This window comes from Heptranchias perlo, unplaced genomic scaffold (genome assembly GCF_035084215.1).
Source record: "Heptranchias perlo isolate sHepPer1 unplaced genomic scaffold, sHepPer1.hap1 HAP1_SCAFFOLD_52, whole genome shotgun sequence".
Classification (NCBI taxonomy): domain Eukaryota; kingdom Metazoa; phylum Chordata; class Chondrichthyes; order Hexanchiformes; family Hexanchidae; genus Heptranchias; species Heptranchias perlo.
Genome location: NW_027139537.1, coordinates 7720322 through 7739347, shown reverse-complemented (window position 1 = coordinate 7739347; position 19026 = coordinate 7720322). Strand labels below are relative to the sequence as shown.

General features: G+C 45.8%; 1 non-coding gene across 1 annotated transcript; it reads right to left on the bottom strand.

The window, feature by feature from the left end:
* Positions 1 to 14261: 14261 nt before the first annotated feature.
* Positions 14262 to 14333, bottom strand: trnag-ucc (transfer RNA glycine (anticodon UCC)). Its single transcript has one exon. It is a non-coding gene; the product is annotated as a tRNA-Gly (tRNA).
* Positions 14334 to 19026: the final 4693 nt, after the last annotated feature.

Below are 19026 nucleotides of genomic sequence, written 5' to 3'. Positions count from 1 at the left end.
TCTGATAGTTCACTGGGTAAAGGCCCTGATCCATGGTCTGTGCTGATTCACTGATAGTTTACTGGGCAAAGACCCTGATCCTTGGTATGTCATGATTCTCTGATACTTTCCTGCTAAAAGGCCCTGATCCCTGGTCTGTGCTGATTCTTTGAGAGTTTACTGGGTAAAGGCCCTGATCCCTGGTCTGTGCTGATTCTCTGAAAGTTTATTGGGTCAAGGCTCTGATTCCCGGGCTGTGCTGATTCTCTGATAGTTTACTGGGTAAAGGTCCTGATCCCTGGTCTGTGCTGATTCACTGATAGTTTACGGGGTAAAGGCCCTGATCCCCGGTCTGTGCTGATTCTCTGATAGTTTACTGGGTAAAGGTCCTGATCGCTGGTCTGTGCTGATTCACTGATAGTTTACGGGGTAAAGGCCCTGATCCCGGATCTGTGCTGATTCTCTGATAGTTTACTGGGTAAAGGCCCTGATCCCCGGTCTTCGCAGATTCCATGATAGTTTACTGGGTAAAGGCCCTGATCCCTGGTCTGTGCTGATTCACTGATAGTTTACTGGGTAAAGGCCCTGATCACTGGTCTGTGCTGATTCTCTGATAGTTTACTGGGTAAAGGCCCTGATCCCTGGTCTGTGCTGATTCACTGATAGTTTACGGGGTAAAGGCCCTGATCCCCGGTCTGTGCTGATTCTCTGATAGTTTACTGGGTAAAGGTCCTGATCGCTGGTCTGTGCTGATTCACTGATAGTTTACGGGGTAAAGGCCCTGATCCCGGATCTGTGCTGATTCTCTGATAGTTTACTGGGTAAAGGCCCAGATCCCTGGTCTGTGCTGATTCACTGATAGTTTACTGGGTAAAGGCCCTGATCACTGGTCTGTGCTGATTCTCTGATAGTTTACTGGGTAAAGGCCCTGATCCCCGGTCTGTGCTGATTCACTGATCGTTGACTGGGTAAATGCCCTGATCCCTGGACTGTGCTGATTCTCTGATAGTTTACTGGTTATAGGCCCTGATCCCTGGTCTGTGCTGATTCTCTGATAGTTTCCTGGGTAAAGGCCCTGATCCCTGGTCTGTGCTGATTCTCTGATAGTTTACTGGGTGAAGGCCCTGATCCCTGGTCTGTGCTGATTCTCTGATAGTTTACTGGGTAAAGGCCCTGATCCCTGGTCTGTGCTGATTCTCTGATAGTTTACTGGGTAAAGGCTCTGATCCCTGGTCTGTGCTGATTCACTGATAGTTTACTGGGTAAGGGCCGTGATCCCTTGTCTGTGCTGATTCTCTAATAGTCTGCTGGGTAAAGGCCCTGATCCCTGGTCTGTGCTGATTCACTGATAGTTTGCTCGGTAAAGGCCCTGATCCGTGGTCTGTGCTGATTCTCTGATGGTTTACTGGGTAAAGGCCCTGATCCCCGGTCTGTGCTGATTCTCTGATAGTTTACTGGGTGAAGGCCCTGATCTCTGGTCTGTGCTGATTCACTGATAGTTTACTGGGTGAAGGCCCTGATCACTGGTCTGTGCTGATTCACTGAGAGTTTATTGGGTAAAGTCCCTGATCCCTGGTCTGTGCTGATTCACTGATAGTTCACTGGGTAAAGGACCTGATCCCTGGTCTGTGCTGATTCTCTGATAGTTTACTGGGTAAAGGCCCTGATTCCCAGTCTGTGCTGATTCTCTGATAGTTTACTGGGTAAAGGCCCTGATTCCCAGTCCAAGCTGTTCTATGATACTTTACTTGGTAAAGGCCCTGATCACTGGTCAGTGCTGATTCACTGATAGTTTACTGGGTAAAGGCCCTGATCCCCAGTCTGTGCTGATTCTCTGATAGTTTACTGGGTAAAGGCCCTGATCCCTGGTCTGTGCTGATTATCTGATTGTTTACTGGGTAAAGGCCCTGATCCCCAGTCTGATCTGATTCTCTGATAGTTTATTGGGTACAGGCCCTGATCCCCTGTCTGTGCTGATTCACTGATAGTTTACTGGGTGAAGGCCCTGATCTCTGTTCTGTGCTGATTCACTGATAGTTTACTGGGTGAAGGCCCTGATCCCTGGTCTGTGCTGATTCACTGATAGTTTACTGGGTAAAGGCCCTGATCCCTGGTCTGTGCTGATTCTCTGATGGTTTACTGGGTAAAGGCCCTGATCCCCGGTCTGTGCTGATTCTCTGATAGTTTACTGGGTGAAGGCCCTGATCTCTGGTCTGTGCTGATTCACTGATAGTTTACTGGGTGAAGGCCCTGATCACTGGTCTGTGCTGATTCACTGATAGTTTACTGGGTAAAGTCCCTGATCCCTGGTCTGTGCTGATTCACTGATAGTTTACTGGGTAAAGGCCCTGATTCCCAGTCTGTGCTGATTCTCTGATAGTTTACTGGGTAAAGGCCCTGATTCCCAGTCCAAGCTGTTCTATGATACTTTACTTGGTAAAGGCCCTGATCACTGGTCAGTGCTGATTCACTGATAGTTTCCTGGATAAAGGCCCTGATCCCCAGTCTGTGCTGATTCTCTGATAGTTTACTGGGTAAAGGCCCTGATCCCTGGTCTGTGCTGATTATCTGATTGTTTACTGGGTAAAGGCCCTGATCCCCAGTCTGATCTGATTCTCTGATAGTTTATTGGGTACAGGCCCTGATCCCCTGTCTGTGCTGATTCACTGATAGTTTACTGGGTGAAGGCCCTGATCTCTGTTCTGTGCTGATTCACTGATAGTTTACTTGGTGAAGGCCCTGATCCCTGGTCTGTGCTGATTCACTGATAGTTTACTGGGTAAAGTCCCTGATCCCTGGTCTGTGCTGATTCTCTCATAGTTTACTGGGTAAAGGCCCTGATCCCCGGTCTGTGCTGATTCACTGATAGTTCACTGGGTAAAGGCCCTGATCCCTGGTCTGTGCTGATTCTCTGATAGTTTACTGGGTAAAGGCCCTGATCCCCGGTCTGTGCTGATTCTCTGATAGTTTACTGGGTAAAGGCACTGATCCCCGGTCTGTGCTGATTCTCTGATAGTTTACTGAGTGAAGGCCCTGATCCCTGGTCTGTGCAGATTCACCGATAGTTTACTGGGTAAAGGCCCTGATCCCTGGTCTGTGCTGATTCACTTATAATTTACTGGGTGAAGGCCCTGATCCCTGGTCTGTGCTGATTATCTGATAGTTCACTGGGTAAAGGCCCTGATCCCTGCTCTGTGCTGAATCTCTGATAGTTTACTAGGTGAAGGCACTGATCCCTGGTCTGTGCTGATTCCCTGATAGTTTACTGGGTAAAGGCCCTGATCCCCGGTCTGTGCTGATTCACTGATAGTTTACTGGGTAAAGGCCCTGATCCCTGGTCGGTGCTGATTCACTGATAGTTTACTGGGTAAAGGCCCTGATGCTTGCTCTGTGCTGATTCTCTGATAGTTTAGTGGGTAAAACCCTGATCCCTGGTCTGTGCTGATTCACTGATAGTTTACTGGGTTAAGGCCCTGATCCCTGGTCTGTGCTGATTCTCTGATAGATTACTGGGTAAAGGCCCTGATTCCCAGTCTAAGCTGTTCTATGATACTTTACTTGGTAAAGGCCCTGATCACTGGTCAGTGCTGATTCACTGATAGTTTACTGGGTAAAGGCCCTGATCCCTGGTCTGTGCTGATTCTCTGATTGTTTACTGGGTAAAGGCCCTGATCCCCAGTCTGATCTGATTCTCTGATAGTTTATTGGGTACAGGCCCTGATCCCCTGTCTGTGCTGATTCACTGATAGTTTACAGGATAAAGGCCCTGATCCCCGGTCTGTGCTGATTCACTGATAGTTTACTGGGTAAAGGCCCTGATCCCTGTTCTGAACTGATTCTATGATTATTTCCGCAATTGTACAAATTTAAAGTAATTGCAGGAGCAGGGAGACCTTGGGGTGCATGTGCAAAGATCTTTGAAGCTGGCACCTGTTAAAAAGCATTCGGAATCCTGGTCTCGTTTAAAAGAGACGTCGAGTTCAAAAGCAAGGACTTTATGCTATAGTTTAGAAAACACTGGTTATTCCTCAGCTGGAGTGTTGTGTTCAATTTTGGGCATTGCACTTTAGGAATGTTGCCAAGGCCTTAGAGAGGCTGCAGAATAGATTTACTGGAATGGTACCACGGATGAGGGACTTCAGTTTTGTGGAGATACTGGACAAGCTGGGGTTGTTCTCCTTAGAGCAGAGAAGGTTATGGGGAGATTTGATCGAGGTGTTCAAAATCATTAATGTTATGATAGAGTAAAGAAGAAGGATCTCTTTCCAGTGGCAGACTGGTCGGTAACCAGAGGACACAGATTTAAGGTAATTGGCAGAAGAACCAAAGGCAAATTCTGAAGGACAAAATTAGTCTCCACTTGGAGAAGCAAGGATTAATCAGGGATAGTCAACATGGCTTTGTCAAGGGAAGATCATGTCTGACTAATTTGATTGAATTTTTTGAGGGGGTGACTAGGCGTGTGGATGAGGGTAACGCAGTGGATGTGGTATACATGGATTTCAGTAAGGCCTTCGATAAAGTCCCCCACAGGAGACTGGTCAAGAAGGTACGAGCCCATGGAATCCAGGGTGCCTTGGCACTTTGGATACAAAACTGGCTGAGTGGCAGAAGACAGAGGGTGATGGTCGAAGGTTGTTTTTGTGACTGGAAGCCTGTGGCCAGTGGGGGACCACAGGGATCGGTGCTGGGTCCCTTGCTGTTCGTGGTCTACATTAATGACTTGGATATGAATGTAAAAGGTATGATCAGTAAGTTCGCTGATGATACAAAGATTGGTAGGGTGGTAAATAGTGAGGAGGATAGCCTCAGTCTGCAGGACGATATAGATGGGTTGGTCAGATGGACGGAACAGTGGCAAATGGAATTTAACCCGGAAAAGTGCGAGGTGATGCACTTTGGAGGGACTAACAAGGCAAGGGAATACACAATGAATGGGAGGACCCGAGGCAAGACAGAGGGTCAGAGGGATCTTGGTGTGCAAGTTCACAGATCCCTGAAGGCGGCGGAACAGGTAGATAAGGTGGTAAAGAAGGCATATGGGATACTTGCCTTTATTAGCCGAGGCATAGAATATAAGAGCAAGGAGGTTATGATGGAGCTGTATAAAACACTGGTTAGGCCACAGCTGGAGTACTGTGTGCAGTTCTGGTCGCCACACTACAGGAAGGATGTGATCGCTTTGGAGAGGGTGCAGAGGAGATTCACCAGGATGTTACCAGGGCTGGAGCGCTTCAGCTATGAAGAGAGACTGGGAAGATTGGGTTTGTTTTCCTTGGAGCAGAGGAGGCTGAGGGGGGACAAAATTATGAGGGGCACAGATAGGATGGATACTAAGGAGTTTTTTCCCTTCGTTGAGGGTTCTAAAACAAGGGGACATAGATTCAAGGTAAAAGCCGGGAGGTTTAGAGGGGATTTGAGAAAGAACTTTTTCACCCAGAGGGTGGTTGGAGTCTGGAACTCACTGCCTGAAAGGGTTGTGGAGGCAGGAACACTCACAACATTCAAGAAGCATTTGGATGAGCACTTGAAATGCCAAAGCATACAAGGCTACGGACCAAATGCTGGAATATGGGATTAGAGTAGACAGGGCTGATGGCCGGCGCGGACACGATGGGCCGAAGGGCCTCTATCCGTGCTGTATGACTCTATGACTCTATGACTCTCTGACATGAGGAAATATTTTTTAAGCAGCGAGTTGTCATGATCTGGGATTCACTGCCTGAAAGGACGGTGGAAGCTGATTCAATAATAACTTTCAAAGTTCATTGGATAAATACTTGGAGGGAAATCGTTTACAGGGCTATCCTTGAAAGATCCATCCAATTAGAATCATCAAACCTTACAGCACAGAAGGAGGCCGTTCGACCCATCGTACTTGTGCTGGCACTTTGAAGGAGCTGTCCAATTAGTCCCACTCCACCACTCCCACCCCTCTTTCCCCATAGCCCTGCAAATTATTCACCTTTAACTCGATATCCAGTTCCATACAGAAAGTTGCTATTGAATCTGATTCCACCACCTCTTTCAAGCAATGTATTCCAGATCATAACATCTCCATGTGTAAAAATAAATTCTCCTCATTTCCCCGCTGGTTTCTTTGCCAATTATCTTAAAGCTGTGTCATTTGGTTACCAACCCTCCTGAGAGGTGAAATGTTTCTCCATATTTACAATGTCAATACCCCTCAAAATTTTTGAACTCCTCTATTAAATCTCCGCATAACCTTTGCTTCTCGAAGGAGAATAATCCCAGCTTCACAAGTCTCTCCCCATAACTGAAGTCCCTCATCCCAGGTATCATTCTGGCAAATCTCCTCTGCACCTTCTCCAAAGCCTTGATATTCTTCCTAAAGTTTGGGCACACTATTCAAGCTGAGGACGAACCAGTGATGTATAAAAGTTTAACCATAAGAACATAGGAATTAAGAGCAGGAGTAGGCCATTCGGCCCCTCGAGCCTGCTGTGCCATTTGATGAGATCATGGCTGATCTGATTGTGACCTCAACCCTACTTTCCCGTCTACCTACTATAAGCTTTGACTCCCTTGTTAATCAGGAAACTATCTAACTCAGCCTTAAAAATATTCACTGACCCGGCCTCCACCGCTCTCTGGGGAAGGAAGTTCCACAGACTCACGACCCTCTGAGAAAAAAAATTCTCCTCATCTCCGTCTTAAACAGGAGACCCTTTATTTTTAAACTGTGGCCCTTAGTTCTCGTCTCTCCCACAAGGGGATACATAATCTCAGCATCTACCCCTTCAAGTCCCATCGGGATCTTAAATGTTTCAATAAGATCACCTCTCATTCTTCTAAACTCCATTGTATACAGGCCCAACTTGTCCAACCTTTCCTCATAAGATAACCCCCTCATCCCAGGAATCAGTCGAATGAACCTTCTCTGAACCACCTCCAAAGCAATTATGTCCTTTCTTAAATAAGGAGACCAAAACTGCACACAGTATTCTAGATGTGGCCTCACCAATGCCCTGTACAACTGTAGCAAAACATCTCTACTTTTATATTCCATTCCCCTTGCAATAAATGACAGCATTAAATTTGCTTTCCTAATCAATTATGTACCTGCAGACTAACTTTTTTGATTGCTGTACTAGGACACCCAAATCCCTCTGTACCCCAGAATTCTGTAATCTTTCTTCATTTAAGAAATGTACTGCGTTTCGATTCCTCCTGCCAAATTGGACAAGTTCACATTTTCCCATATCATACTCCATCTGCCAAATGCCAAATTTTTGCCCAGTCACTTAACCTATCTATATCCCTTTGCAGTCTCCTCTTCACAACTTACTTTCCTCCCGACCTTTGCGTCATCAGCAAATTTAGCAACCATACATTCGGTCCCTTCATCCAAGTCATTGAATTAGATTGTAAATAGTTGAGGCCCAAGCAGTGATCCCTGTGGCACTCCACTAGTTACACCTTGCCAACCTGAAAATGACCAATTTATACCTACTCTCTGTTTCCTGTTCGCAAACCAAACCTTTATCCATGCTAATATGTTACCCCCTGCGCCATGAGCTCTTATTTTTTGTAGTAGTCTTTCATGTGGCACCTTTTCAAAAGCCTTCTGGAAATCCAAGTACACCACATCCACAGGATCCCCTTTATCCACATTGCTTGTTATTTCCTCAAAGAACTCTAATAAATTAGTCAAACACGATTTCGCTTTCACAAAGCCTTGTTGACTCTCCCTGATTTCACAGAGATTTTATAAGTGCCCTGCTATAACCTCCTTAATAATGGATTCTAGCATTTTCCCTATGACAGATGTTAAGCTAACTGGCCTGTAGTTTCCTGGTTTCTGTGTCCCTCCTTTATTGAATAGAGGAATTACATTCGCTATTTTCCAATCTGATGGGACCCTACCAGAACTTAAGGAATTTTGGAAAATTAACACCAATGCATTGACTATCTCTGCAACCACTTCTTTTTAGGCCCTAGGATGAAGTCCGTCAGGTCCTGTGGACTTATCAGCTTTTAGTTCTAATATTTTTTTCTGAACCCTTTCCCTGGTGATTGTAAATGTTTGAAGTTCCTCCTTCCCTTTCACTAAAAATCACTTCCCAGCTTTTGTACTCTATGCCTCTATTTATAAAGCCCAGGATCCCATATGCCTTTTTAACAGCTTCACCAACTTGTCCTGACACCTTCAAAGATTTACGTATATGAACCCTCTCTGTTCCTGCACACCTTCCCTCATTTGTTATTTTTTGGTTACCGCAGATCCTCTCACAAAACCAAAGTTGATCCTTAATGTCCAGTTGGTCAAGTATTGGAAAGGACAAGTCATGACCATAACATGCCAGGGAGATGTGTGGGAGCAGACCAGCTACTTCTATTTTTACAGAGATGGGCGACTGGCATAAGTTGGGGAGTCCGACAGCTTTCAAACCGTCTGCATTCTGGGTCCAAACAGAACGGGAATCTCCCAGTTTAAGTTCATAACGGATGACCCTGGAAATGGTTCGAGTCCCTATCAGTGATGGTGTGAGAGTGACTGAGATAGGTCAGTGATCATGAGAGAATCAATCCCCAACCTGTTCAACCGTTTGGAAAGAATATATATATGTATATATTATTTTCAAAAATCTTCTGATTCAACCTTGTCCGGCTTTTGTTCCAATTTTTGGTCACACTTTTCTGTCACAATTGACCACTGTAAATTGCCTTTTCACCATTTTTGGTCACGTTTTTACGTGGGATTACCTAGAATTTGCAGCACAGAAACAGGCCATTCAGCCCAACATGTCCATGCCAGTGTTTATGCTCGACACGAGCATACTTCGTTCCTGCCCTACTTCATCTAACCCTAGCAAGGCACCATTCTATTATTTTCTCCAGGTCGAATTTTGTAAAATTCATTCTGGGGATATGGGGGTCGCCGACAAGGCCAGCATTTATTGCCCATCACCTTGTCAAGGTGGTGGTGAGGGGGACTTCTTTTTGAACCGCTGCAGTCCTGTGTGGTGAAAGTTCTCGCCCTGTGCTGTTAGGTCCAAGATTTTGACCCAGCGACAATGAAGGAACGGCCGATATATCTCCGAGTCGGGTTCGTGCATGGCTTGAAGATGGAACTTGGAGGTGATGGTGTTGGAGGACAGAGTGGAGAAGGAGCTTTACTCTGTCTTTAACCCGTGCTGTACCTGCCCTGGGAGTGTTTGATGGGACAGTGTAGAGGGAGCTTTACTCTGTATCTAACCCGTGCTGTACCTGCCCTGGGAGTGTTTGATGGGACAGTGTAGAGGGAGCTTTACTCTGCATCTAACCCGTGCAGTACCTGCCCTGGTAGTGTTTGATTGGACAGTGTAGTGGGAGCTTTACTCTGTATCTAACTTGTGTTGTACCTGCCCTGGGAGTGTTTGATGGACAGTGTGGAGGGAGCTTTCCTCTGTGTCTCACCCGTGCTGTACCTGTCCTGGGAGTGTTTGATGGGACAGTGTTGTGTGAGCTTGGTGTCCATGTACAGAAATCATTAAAAGCTCGTGCACAGATACAAAAATTAATCACAGACTAATGGAATATTGGTCTTTATCTCGAGGGCTGGAATAGAGAGGGGAAGGAGTGATGGTTCAGATCTACAGAGCCTTGGTCAGAGCCCCTCTGGAGTACTGATCCTCACTAAGGATATATTGGCCTTGAAGGGGAGACAGTACAGATTCATCAGAATGATACTGGGTCTTGAAGGGTTATATTATGAGGACCGGTTGCATAAACTTGGTCTGCATTCCCTTGAGTTCAGAAGGTTGAGGGATGATCTGATCCAGGGATTTAAAATGATAAAGGGATCCGATATGGTAGAAATAGAAACGATTTTCTCTGGTGGGTGAATCCAGAACAAGAGGACATGACCTGAAATTTACAGCTCGGGTGTCTTGGAGTGAAATCATGAAACTCTTTTTCACACAAGGGTAGTGGAAATCTGCCCAGGCTGATTGAAGTGGACCCTGTGATACAATAGAATTTTCTGTCCTGTCAGACATGGTCATCTTGTAGATCCATCTTTTAAAAAGGTGGAGGAACTCAGTTCTAAGATGGATTCCACTCACTTCAATATAATTCCTCGATCAGCTTCTCTTATCATCGAGATATCAAGGACTAGAAACACTGTGTTTAAAAGAAAGCTGATTTATTTGACACTTGTACAGAATATTAAACTCCAGCCCAGTTATTGGGGTTATTAACATCAGAAACAAACTTCAACTGTCAGAATGAACATGGTTCAGTCCTGGATGTGATTAGCAACAGCAATAACAGCAGAATCCAACCCCTGCAGTCACATATGAACTCGCTGGTGACTCAGCAGGTGTGATGACCGAGTAAATCCCTTCCCACACATGGAGCAGGTTAATGGCCTTTCCCCAGTGTGAACTCGCTGGTGTCTCAGCAGGTGAGATGACCGAGTAAATCCCTTCCCACTCACGGAGCAGGTGAATGGCCTCTCCCCAGTGTGAATACGTTGGTGTGTCAGCAGGTGTGATGAATGAGTAAATCCCTTCCCACACATGGAGCAGGTGAATCTCCTCTCCCCAGTGTGAACTCGCTGGTGTGTCAGCAGGTAGGATGACTGAGTGAATCCCTTCCCAAACATGGAGCAGGTGAATCTCCTCTCCCCAGTGTGAACTCGCTGGTGTGTCAGCAGGTGAGATGACTGAGTGAATCCCTTCCCACACACGGAGCAGGTGAACGGCCTCTCCCCAGTGTGTCTGTGTCGATGAGTTTCCAGCTGGGATGGGTAACTGAATCCCTTCCCACAGTCCCCACATTTGCACGGTTTCTCCATGGTGCGGGTGTCCTTGTGTCTCGACAGGTCGGATGATCAGTTGAAGCCTCGCCCACACAGAGAACACGTGGACGGTTTCTCCCCACTGTGAATGGTGCGATGTTTTTTCAGGCTGTGGAACTGGTTAAAGCTCTTTCCACAGTCAGCGCACTGGAACACTCTCACTCGGGTGTGTGTGTCTCGGTGCTTTTCCAGTTACACTGATGTTTGAAATCTTTTCCCACAGACAGAACCGATGAACATTTCTCCATTTATATTCAAAGGCCGATAATCTTCAGGTGCTGGTGAATTGAGAGACTGTCAGATCTTGATGTGATGTTTGGTTTGAGTTTCCTGTCTGCAAATCCTCCCCTTGTAATACCCTGTAAATGTAGATAACAAAAGTCCTCACTGTGAATACAGGATTGAAATTCAGAACAGGCAAATCTAATTTCTATGGAACATTCTTCCTGCAAATTCCCCCAGATTGTAAATCCTTGTCCCACACACTCACCCTCCTCTTTCTGCTGAAATCCAAACCCATCACACCACCTCCAACATTTGGGTTGGTTTGGAGGCCTTGAATCTGAGTTGGGAAATACAATTGGAGAAACATGATGCCATTTAGAAACAAAAACTAATTAAAATCAAATAACATGGATTGTTGTTTTGCGCCAAGTGGGAAACAAATTTTGTTTGGGCTGTGGGTGAGTGTTTGCACCCGGTTACAGAGCGTGTCCCTCTCTCTCCGCTTCAAATGCACTTCTTTCGGTTCACAGTCTTTTTTACACATCTAACTGACTGGAACCATTTAAAGCTCCTCCAGACCCATCTTGTGTTTCTTTACTTGACCCATTACCACCATCCTCCCCCTGCACCATCGTCCCTTTTGTCGCTTTATCACTCCTGCCCTCCACCCTATCACAGACCTTCCCTTTTGTTCTTTCCCTCCCACCGCCCCCCCCCCCGACCTTTCCCTGGCTTTCGACTTGCTTAAAAACTGTTAAAACTTTAACTTCTTCCATTTCTGACGATACCTTAACTCTATCCTGAAGCGTTAACTCTGTTTCTTTCTGCACGGATGCTGCCTCACTTGCTGAAGATTTCCAGCATCCGCATTATTTTGCTTTTGATTGGATAAACCTCGCCCTTCTAAACCCCATCAGAGAATTATCAGCAAGAGCGGTTTACAATGGCGGATGACATTACCCAGAATTCCGCGCGAGGTTGAATACGGTCTATCTCCATTCGAAGGGGCGCAATGCGCAGGCGCGGCAAGGGCCGCTGGCCGGAGAAATCAGCGCCTCGGAGAGATAGAGGGGTTTCTGGGTCGTGGGGGATTGTGGTGCCTCCGGCCGCCATTAGTCGCAGGTTGTGGGTCAGTGTTCTGTTGCGCACGTCGCCCACAGAACCGTTTCTGGAAATACAGACTGAGGAATTCAGAGCGGGTTTGATGAACAGACACTGACCGTACAATGTAGAACATAGTTTCTCGTTTTTCTAGTGACACAGTGGAAGAAAAACACTTCCCCCAGGGACCTCAAACAATAATAACTTCAGACTGGAGTTTTCATCAAATCCCAATAAAGGTCAGTCCATGCTCGCTCTTCACTTCACTTCAAGTAATAACTAAAATTAGACATCGACGTTGCTTGAAAAACATTTTAAATACAGGATAAATACAGTAAAAGAAGATCAGGTTGAGTTTCGCTTCCTTAATGTGAGGGGTGGGTCTGTCAGTTGGTCATGATCTCGTTCCAATCTGGATCACAGGATGAAAGTGCTTCACGCATCTCAGGTGCGCTGTTGAGTTTCTTTCTCTTGTTTTTAACCTTGTCAAAGTCGAAAATCCCAGTTCGCACATGTAGGTTGTTGTGAACGGCAGCAACAACAGAAAAGTAATCATAACAGAGGATATTCTTTGAAAGTACTGATCTAAAAAGATGACAAACTGAATGACTTGTGGCGTGTTTTCAGTGTGCTCACAGGTGAGTCACACCGGCTCGTGTTCTTGCTCAGGCATCAAGTTTAGCCTCATTATTGATTCAGGATTTTCGAAAGCAAAAGGATCTTTCACCCAACGCTTTTCCTACAAATTTTCAAATCCCTCTGCAGGGAAGTAGCGACTAAAATGGTCAGACAGAGCAGCGAGATGTAACTGTGTGACACATTTCATTTCATTCCCCTTTTCTTCATTGATGCTGTTCTCCTCAATGTGTTGTAACAATGTGAAGCAGTAAATGAGCTCCGCTCCCATTTCTGAGCGTAACTCTTCAAAAACCCTGCAGTTCAGTGAGCTTCCTTCAAGGAAAAAAACATTCTCATTCCAAGCCATTATGGAGAGTGCGGTGCCCAGAACTGAGCACTGAACTCGAAATGATGCCTAACCAGAGCTCTGTATAACGGTGACATAACTTCCACTACTTTTTATTCCAATTCCCTTGATATAAAGATCAAAATGTAATCTCCATTTTAAAATTTTTTTGTGATTTAGTGATCACTTTTAGTGATTTCTGTACTTGGATCCCTAAATCTCTCTCCTCCCCCACAGTTCCTAGCTTCTTGCCATTTAGAAAATACTCTATTTTTTTTTAGGTTCAAAGTGGATGACCTCACACTTCCCCACGTTGAACTCCATCTGCCACTGTCTTGCTCACTCACTTAATCTATCAATGTCGGTTTGCAAATTTCTGCTCCCATCTACAATGTTTACTGTGCTACCTAAATTATTGTCGTCAGCACACTTGGAAATAAAGCTCTCGACATAAGAACATAGAACATAAGAAATAGCATCAGAATAGGCCATCCGGCCCCTCGAGTCTGCTCCGCCATTCAATAAGATAATGGCTGATCTTCGATCTCAACTCCACTTTCCCGCCCGATCCCCATATCCCTTGATTCCCCGAGAGTCCAAAAATCTATCGATCTCAGCTTTGAATATAACTCAACGACTGAGCATCCACAGCCCTCTGAGGTGCAGAGAATTCCAAAGATTCACAATCCTTTGAGTGAAGAAATGTTTCCTCATGTCGGTCCTAAATGGCCGACCCCTTATCTTGAGACGATGAGCTCTAGTTCTTGACTCCACAGCCAGGGGAATCAGACTCTCAGCATCTACCCTGTCAAGCCATCTAAGAATTATATACATTCCAATGCGATCACCTCTCATTCTTGTAAACTCCACCGCATATTGGCCAATTTTACACAATGTTTCCTCATACTACAATTGCAGCAAGACCTCCTCACCCTGATATTCCAACACCCTGACAATAAAGGCAAACATATCATTTCCCTTCCTCACTCTCATTAGACCCTTGGCAACTCAGTATTTCCAGTATGTTTTTCCTCTTTTCCTTCTATAGGGAAAAGAAATAAAGGTTGAAAACATTTCACTATAATTACACCCGATAATGTTTTGGAAACAATATCCAACTGAACTGCATCAAATTCGATTACAAACTTCAGAGTTTCTGATGGAAATAAACTAATAAAAACACTTAACTGCGATGGCCGGGAATCGAACCCGGGTCAACTGCTTGGAAGGCAGCTATGCTCACCACTATACCACCATCGCTGAAAATAATCAACAATAAAATAGTTCCCAAACATCAGATCCTGACCAGACACTGCAGACTGATGGATTTTGTTCTTCATTTTCACTGGTTTCTGACGGATCCTTTCTCGCTCTGTTGCAGTTCCTGTTTCCGCCCAGTAGATGTCGCCAACCCCCAATCAATGGAAATTCCACACCAGCCAGTAATTCTTCACCTGATATCGGACTGAAGAGACAGTCGATACCTGCAATACTTGACCAGCTGGAAATACATTTTACCACAGCTCACATCAGCCATTGAGTAAAGTTAAATAAATCCATCAAATCATTACAGAGACCTGAATACCAACTGGGCAGGAATGGCAGCTTAATATTCAAGTCTATAAGATCTTCAGAAAGGACAGGGAAATAGGGAAAGGAGGAGGAGCAGCAATATTACTAAAGGACAATATTACAGCAGTTCAAAGATAGAATATCAGTGAGGGTGAGCGGGCAGTGTAAACACTCTGAGAGAGACCCATCACAAGTGCCCCCACTGTACTCCTCCAGAAGGTAGAAGAAGGGCGAGTGCGGGAGGATTTCTTCATTCTTTGTGAAAGTGTTTGTGAGATTGTGGAAATGTCTGGAAGAGGAAAAACCGGCGGTAAAGCTCGGTCCAAGGCCAAGTCTCGCTCATCCCGGGGCGGACTGCAGTTCCCTGTTACCCGTGTTCACAGGCTCCTGCGAAAGGGGAACAATGCTGAACGTGTGGGTGCCGGAGCCCCGGTCTATCTGGCTGCTGTGCATCGAGTATCTGACGGCTGAAATCCTCGAGCTGCCCGGCAACGCGGCCCGGGACAAACAAGAAGACCCGCATCATCCCCAGACACCTGCAGCTGGCCATCCGCAACGACGAGGAGCTCAACAAGCTGCTGGGACGGGTGACCATCGCTCAGGGTGTTGTCTGATATCCAGGCCGTGCTGCTGCCGAAGAAAACCAGCATTGTGAGCTCCAAGAGCAAGTAAACCGGCCAAGGCTTAATCTGATAACGCAACGGACAGGACCAACCTTATTGAAATCTTTGAAGAAGGAACAGAAAGTGTAGACAAGTTTAATGCAGTAGAGGTGATATATTTGGATTTTCCGAAGGTCTTCTATAATGTACCATATTGTAGACTCATGGCTAAGTTCAGAGCTCGTAGAGTCAGGATCAGCTGGCAGAATGGATAGTAAGTTGGCTACAAAACTAAAAGCCGAGAATAGAGGTTAAGGGTCGCTACTCAGACTGGCAAAAGGTGGGAAGTGGAGTTCCAGTTGCTGGGACCACTGTTCTTCACAATTTACATTAACGATTTGGATTCGGGAATCGGAAGTACAATTCCAAAATTTGTGGACGACAACAAATTGGGGGATTTAGTTCATACAAAGGAAGAATGCATCAAAATGCAAGAGGGCATTAATAAAGTTGCAGAATGAAGAATCAGGAGGTCACACACTGCTTGGATAATAAGAGTCTAAACGGGATAGAGAAGCAAAGGGATCTAGTGGTACAGATACACAAATTACTAAAAGTAGCGACCCAGGTTAATCAGGTCATAAAAAGACAAATCAAACACTAGGATTCATTTCTAGAGGGATAGAGTTGAAAAGCAAAGAAGTTATGTTAAACTTGTATAGAACCTTGTTTAGACCAGACTTGGAAAACTGCGAACAGGTCTCGTCTCCATATTATAGACATAGGGGCATTGGAGAAGGTGCAATCAAGATTCACAAGGATGATACCAGAAATGAGAGGATATTCTTATCAGGAAAGACTGAACAGACTGGGTTTCGTTTCACTAGAAAAGAGAAGGCTGAAGGTAGAACTGATCGACGTTTTTAAGATAATGATAGGATTTGTTAGGATAGATGTAGAGAAAATATTTCCACTTGTGGTGAGTCCAAATCTTCAGGTAATAAATATAAAATAGTCGCTAATAAATCAAATAGGGAATTCAGGAGAAATTGCTTTACCCAGAGAGTGGTTAGAATGTGGAACTTGCAACTACGAGGAGCAGCTGAGGCAAATAACACAGGGGCATTTAAGGGAAAGATAGATCAGCACATGAGGGAGAAAGGGATAGAAGGATATGCCGATAGGGTTAGATGAAGTAAGGAAGGAGGAGGCTCATGAGCAGCATAAACGCCGGCATAGACTAGTTGGGCCGAATGGCCTGTTTCTGTGCTGTAGTTTCAATGTAACTCGATATAAAGGCTCTTTTCAGAGCCACCCTCTGTATCTGTGAAAGGGCTGGTTACTGTCTGAAGGGAGACCCTGATATCATGCTACCAGTGTGGCTTTGAGCTGCTTTTTTCTCGTTGTGGACGAGATGAGGTATTAATGGGACTGGAGTCGGGGCAGTGACCACAGTCCGGTACTTTAAACGGTGACTTATAGACCCCAGCCCACACATCACCAGATTTCTTGTATTTATTTAAACTACTTGCCATGCTGGGCTCGTAAAGAATCACCAGAACTGCTCGAATAACCTTTCCACATCTGTGGAATTCAGCGCTTCGCTCCGTTTCTGTTCTATTTTGTTGAATTATTTCCAGAACGCATCAAACTCACTGGGGAATCACTGAAATGTAACTCTGTACAGAAACAAATAACAGTGAATTGCCTGGTCCCAGGAGATCAGGAATATTACTCGCCTTTCGTCCTGTTAACGAGTAAACCGTGTTTAGAGTCCACCGACCCGGTTTGGTTCCATATGGGGGATTAAACAGAGAAATCGCGAGGGGAGGAGACAGTCCGAGTGACAGAGTGGAGAGCGGCCTCTGATCTTCCAGCTCCACCTCCAGTTCTCTCCATCCGACAGTTTCAAACCGTTTATGGATAATAGAACCGAACCTCAGCGCTCCGCACAAACCCTGACAGACCCGGGCTTCATATTCAAGGATTCCCAAAATCCGAAGCTTTCAAATAAGCCCCGTTACAATGAGAAATCGTTAATATTCCTGCCTAAATACAGTCCATTCAATAACAAGTCAACTCGGCTCCTCCATTTCAGTCTGTTTCCCTGTTCTATCTCCCCACACATCCCCTCCCAGACGGGTTCAGCGTTTTACAAACACCTTATTCCAGCTTATTTGGAGAATCTCATGTGTTGGGGTTTGAGTTATGACGCGGAGTTTCTCCGCCAGTGTTACCGTCTCACAGAGACTCTCGCCCTGAATCTGTGAAAAGATTATGACCATCAACTGGGACTGGAGCCGAAACATCCCCATTTACAGTGAGGCCCGGCCCGGACATCTCATTCTCTCTATTTTCTATCAGACAGTATTCCACTTTCATGTCCAGCAATGGAGAGAGAGAGAGACAGTATCAGTCTTACACTTCTTATCTGTGTCCAAATCACGCTCAATAGCAGTATCCACCTTCATGTACAGCACCAGAGAGAGAGGGGGAGGCAGACACGGTGAGAGAGACAGAGAGAGCGGTGAGACACAGTGACAGACAGACGTTAACAGTATTAGATCCAGACTGACCGGTAAAGTGCCGTTTTATCCAGAAAGATCGCGTTGGAGAGACAGAAGATGCAATCTCATCTCTCACTGATATTGTACAAGGGTCAGAAACACTATTAATCCCACACTCAGGGACAGTACAGAGAGGGACAGAAACAATGGGTCACATTTAACCCTCTAATGCCTGTTGTACTATCTGCAGTTTTACAGCTCAGGGCTGTTCGATATTACTCTCAGTGACCGACAGTTTCACTCCTGTTAAATTAATCTGCGACTGTTGCTGCCTGATATTAACCCGACACGGTCCCAGCAAATACACCGACTCCCACTTTCCTCCCATGTTTCTCCAGGATTGGTTTGAGAAATCCTCTCTCAGTCACACATTATAGGGGCCATTAATGAAGGGAATCCATTGGCTGATTTCACAGCCGCTCACTTTATCTCTGAAAGGCTCTTTACCATCAAAAGACCCCGAGAGAAACAGCAGGGATGGAAACATCTAGTTTAATAGTTGGAGATTGTAAAGTCAGTCTGGATTCCAGCGTTAGGCACTGGTGGAATCCCATCTGTTTCCCATTCTGGTGCCTGTTCCTGCACTGCCTGTGGACCCCATTCCCTCTGACCTTTCCCCCAGTCCCACTTCCTTTGCTCAGACTCGGAAAAATTCCAATTGGGGAAAGTTTCCATCGATTTTTGGATTGGGAATTGTGGGCGCCATTCCCTCAGTGAGCGGAAGAAGATGGTTTAAAACAGGCGGGAATGGAGAGATCACGGCCCCCGGGGGAAGGGAGCAAAGAGCAGCCTCGTTACAGCAGATCATCGCTTCGGGACCGTGTCCGCAGATGGGCTCAGAGATCGGCATTGAGTCCGGAGGAAGTTCAGGGGGAGTCCGGGGGCTGCTTGTAAGAGGCGGGGTGGATTACGAACTGGTCCCGGAACATGGAGTGAGAGGGGGGAAGGGAGAGGTCATTCTCGGGCTGTGTGTGTACAGGGTGTGTCCAGGGGAAGGGAGAGAGAATGGGAAGGACCTGCTATTAAAATCATTGCTGCTTTCTCTTCCTAAACCAGTCGTGAATGGTCCTGGTTTAGTTCCAGCCTCACCCTGTTTATTGTTATTGGACAGTGAAGAGTGGAAACAGAGCCGGACAGTAAGGATGTGGGGAGTTATACAAAGAGCATCTATTGCAGGCATCAGGTGAGAAGTGTGAAGGACACATTTTAAAC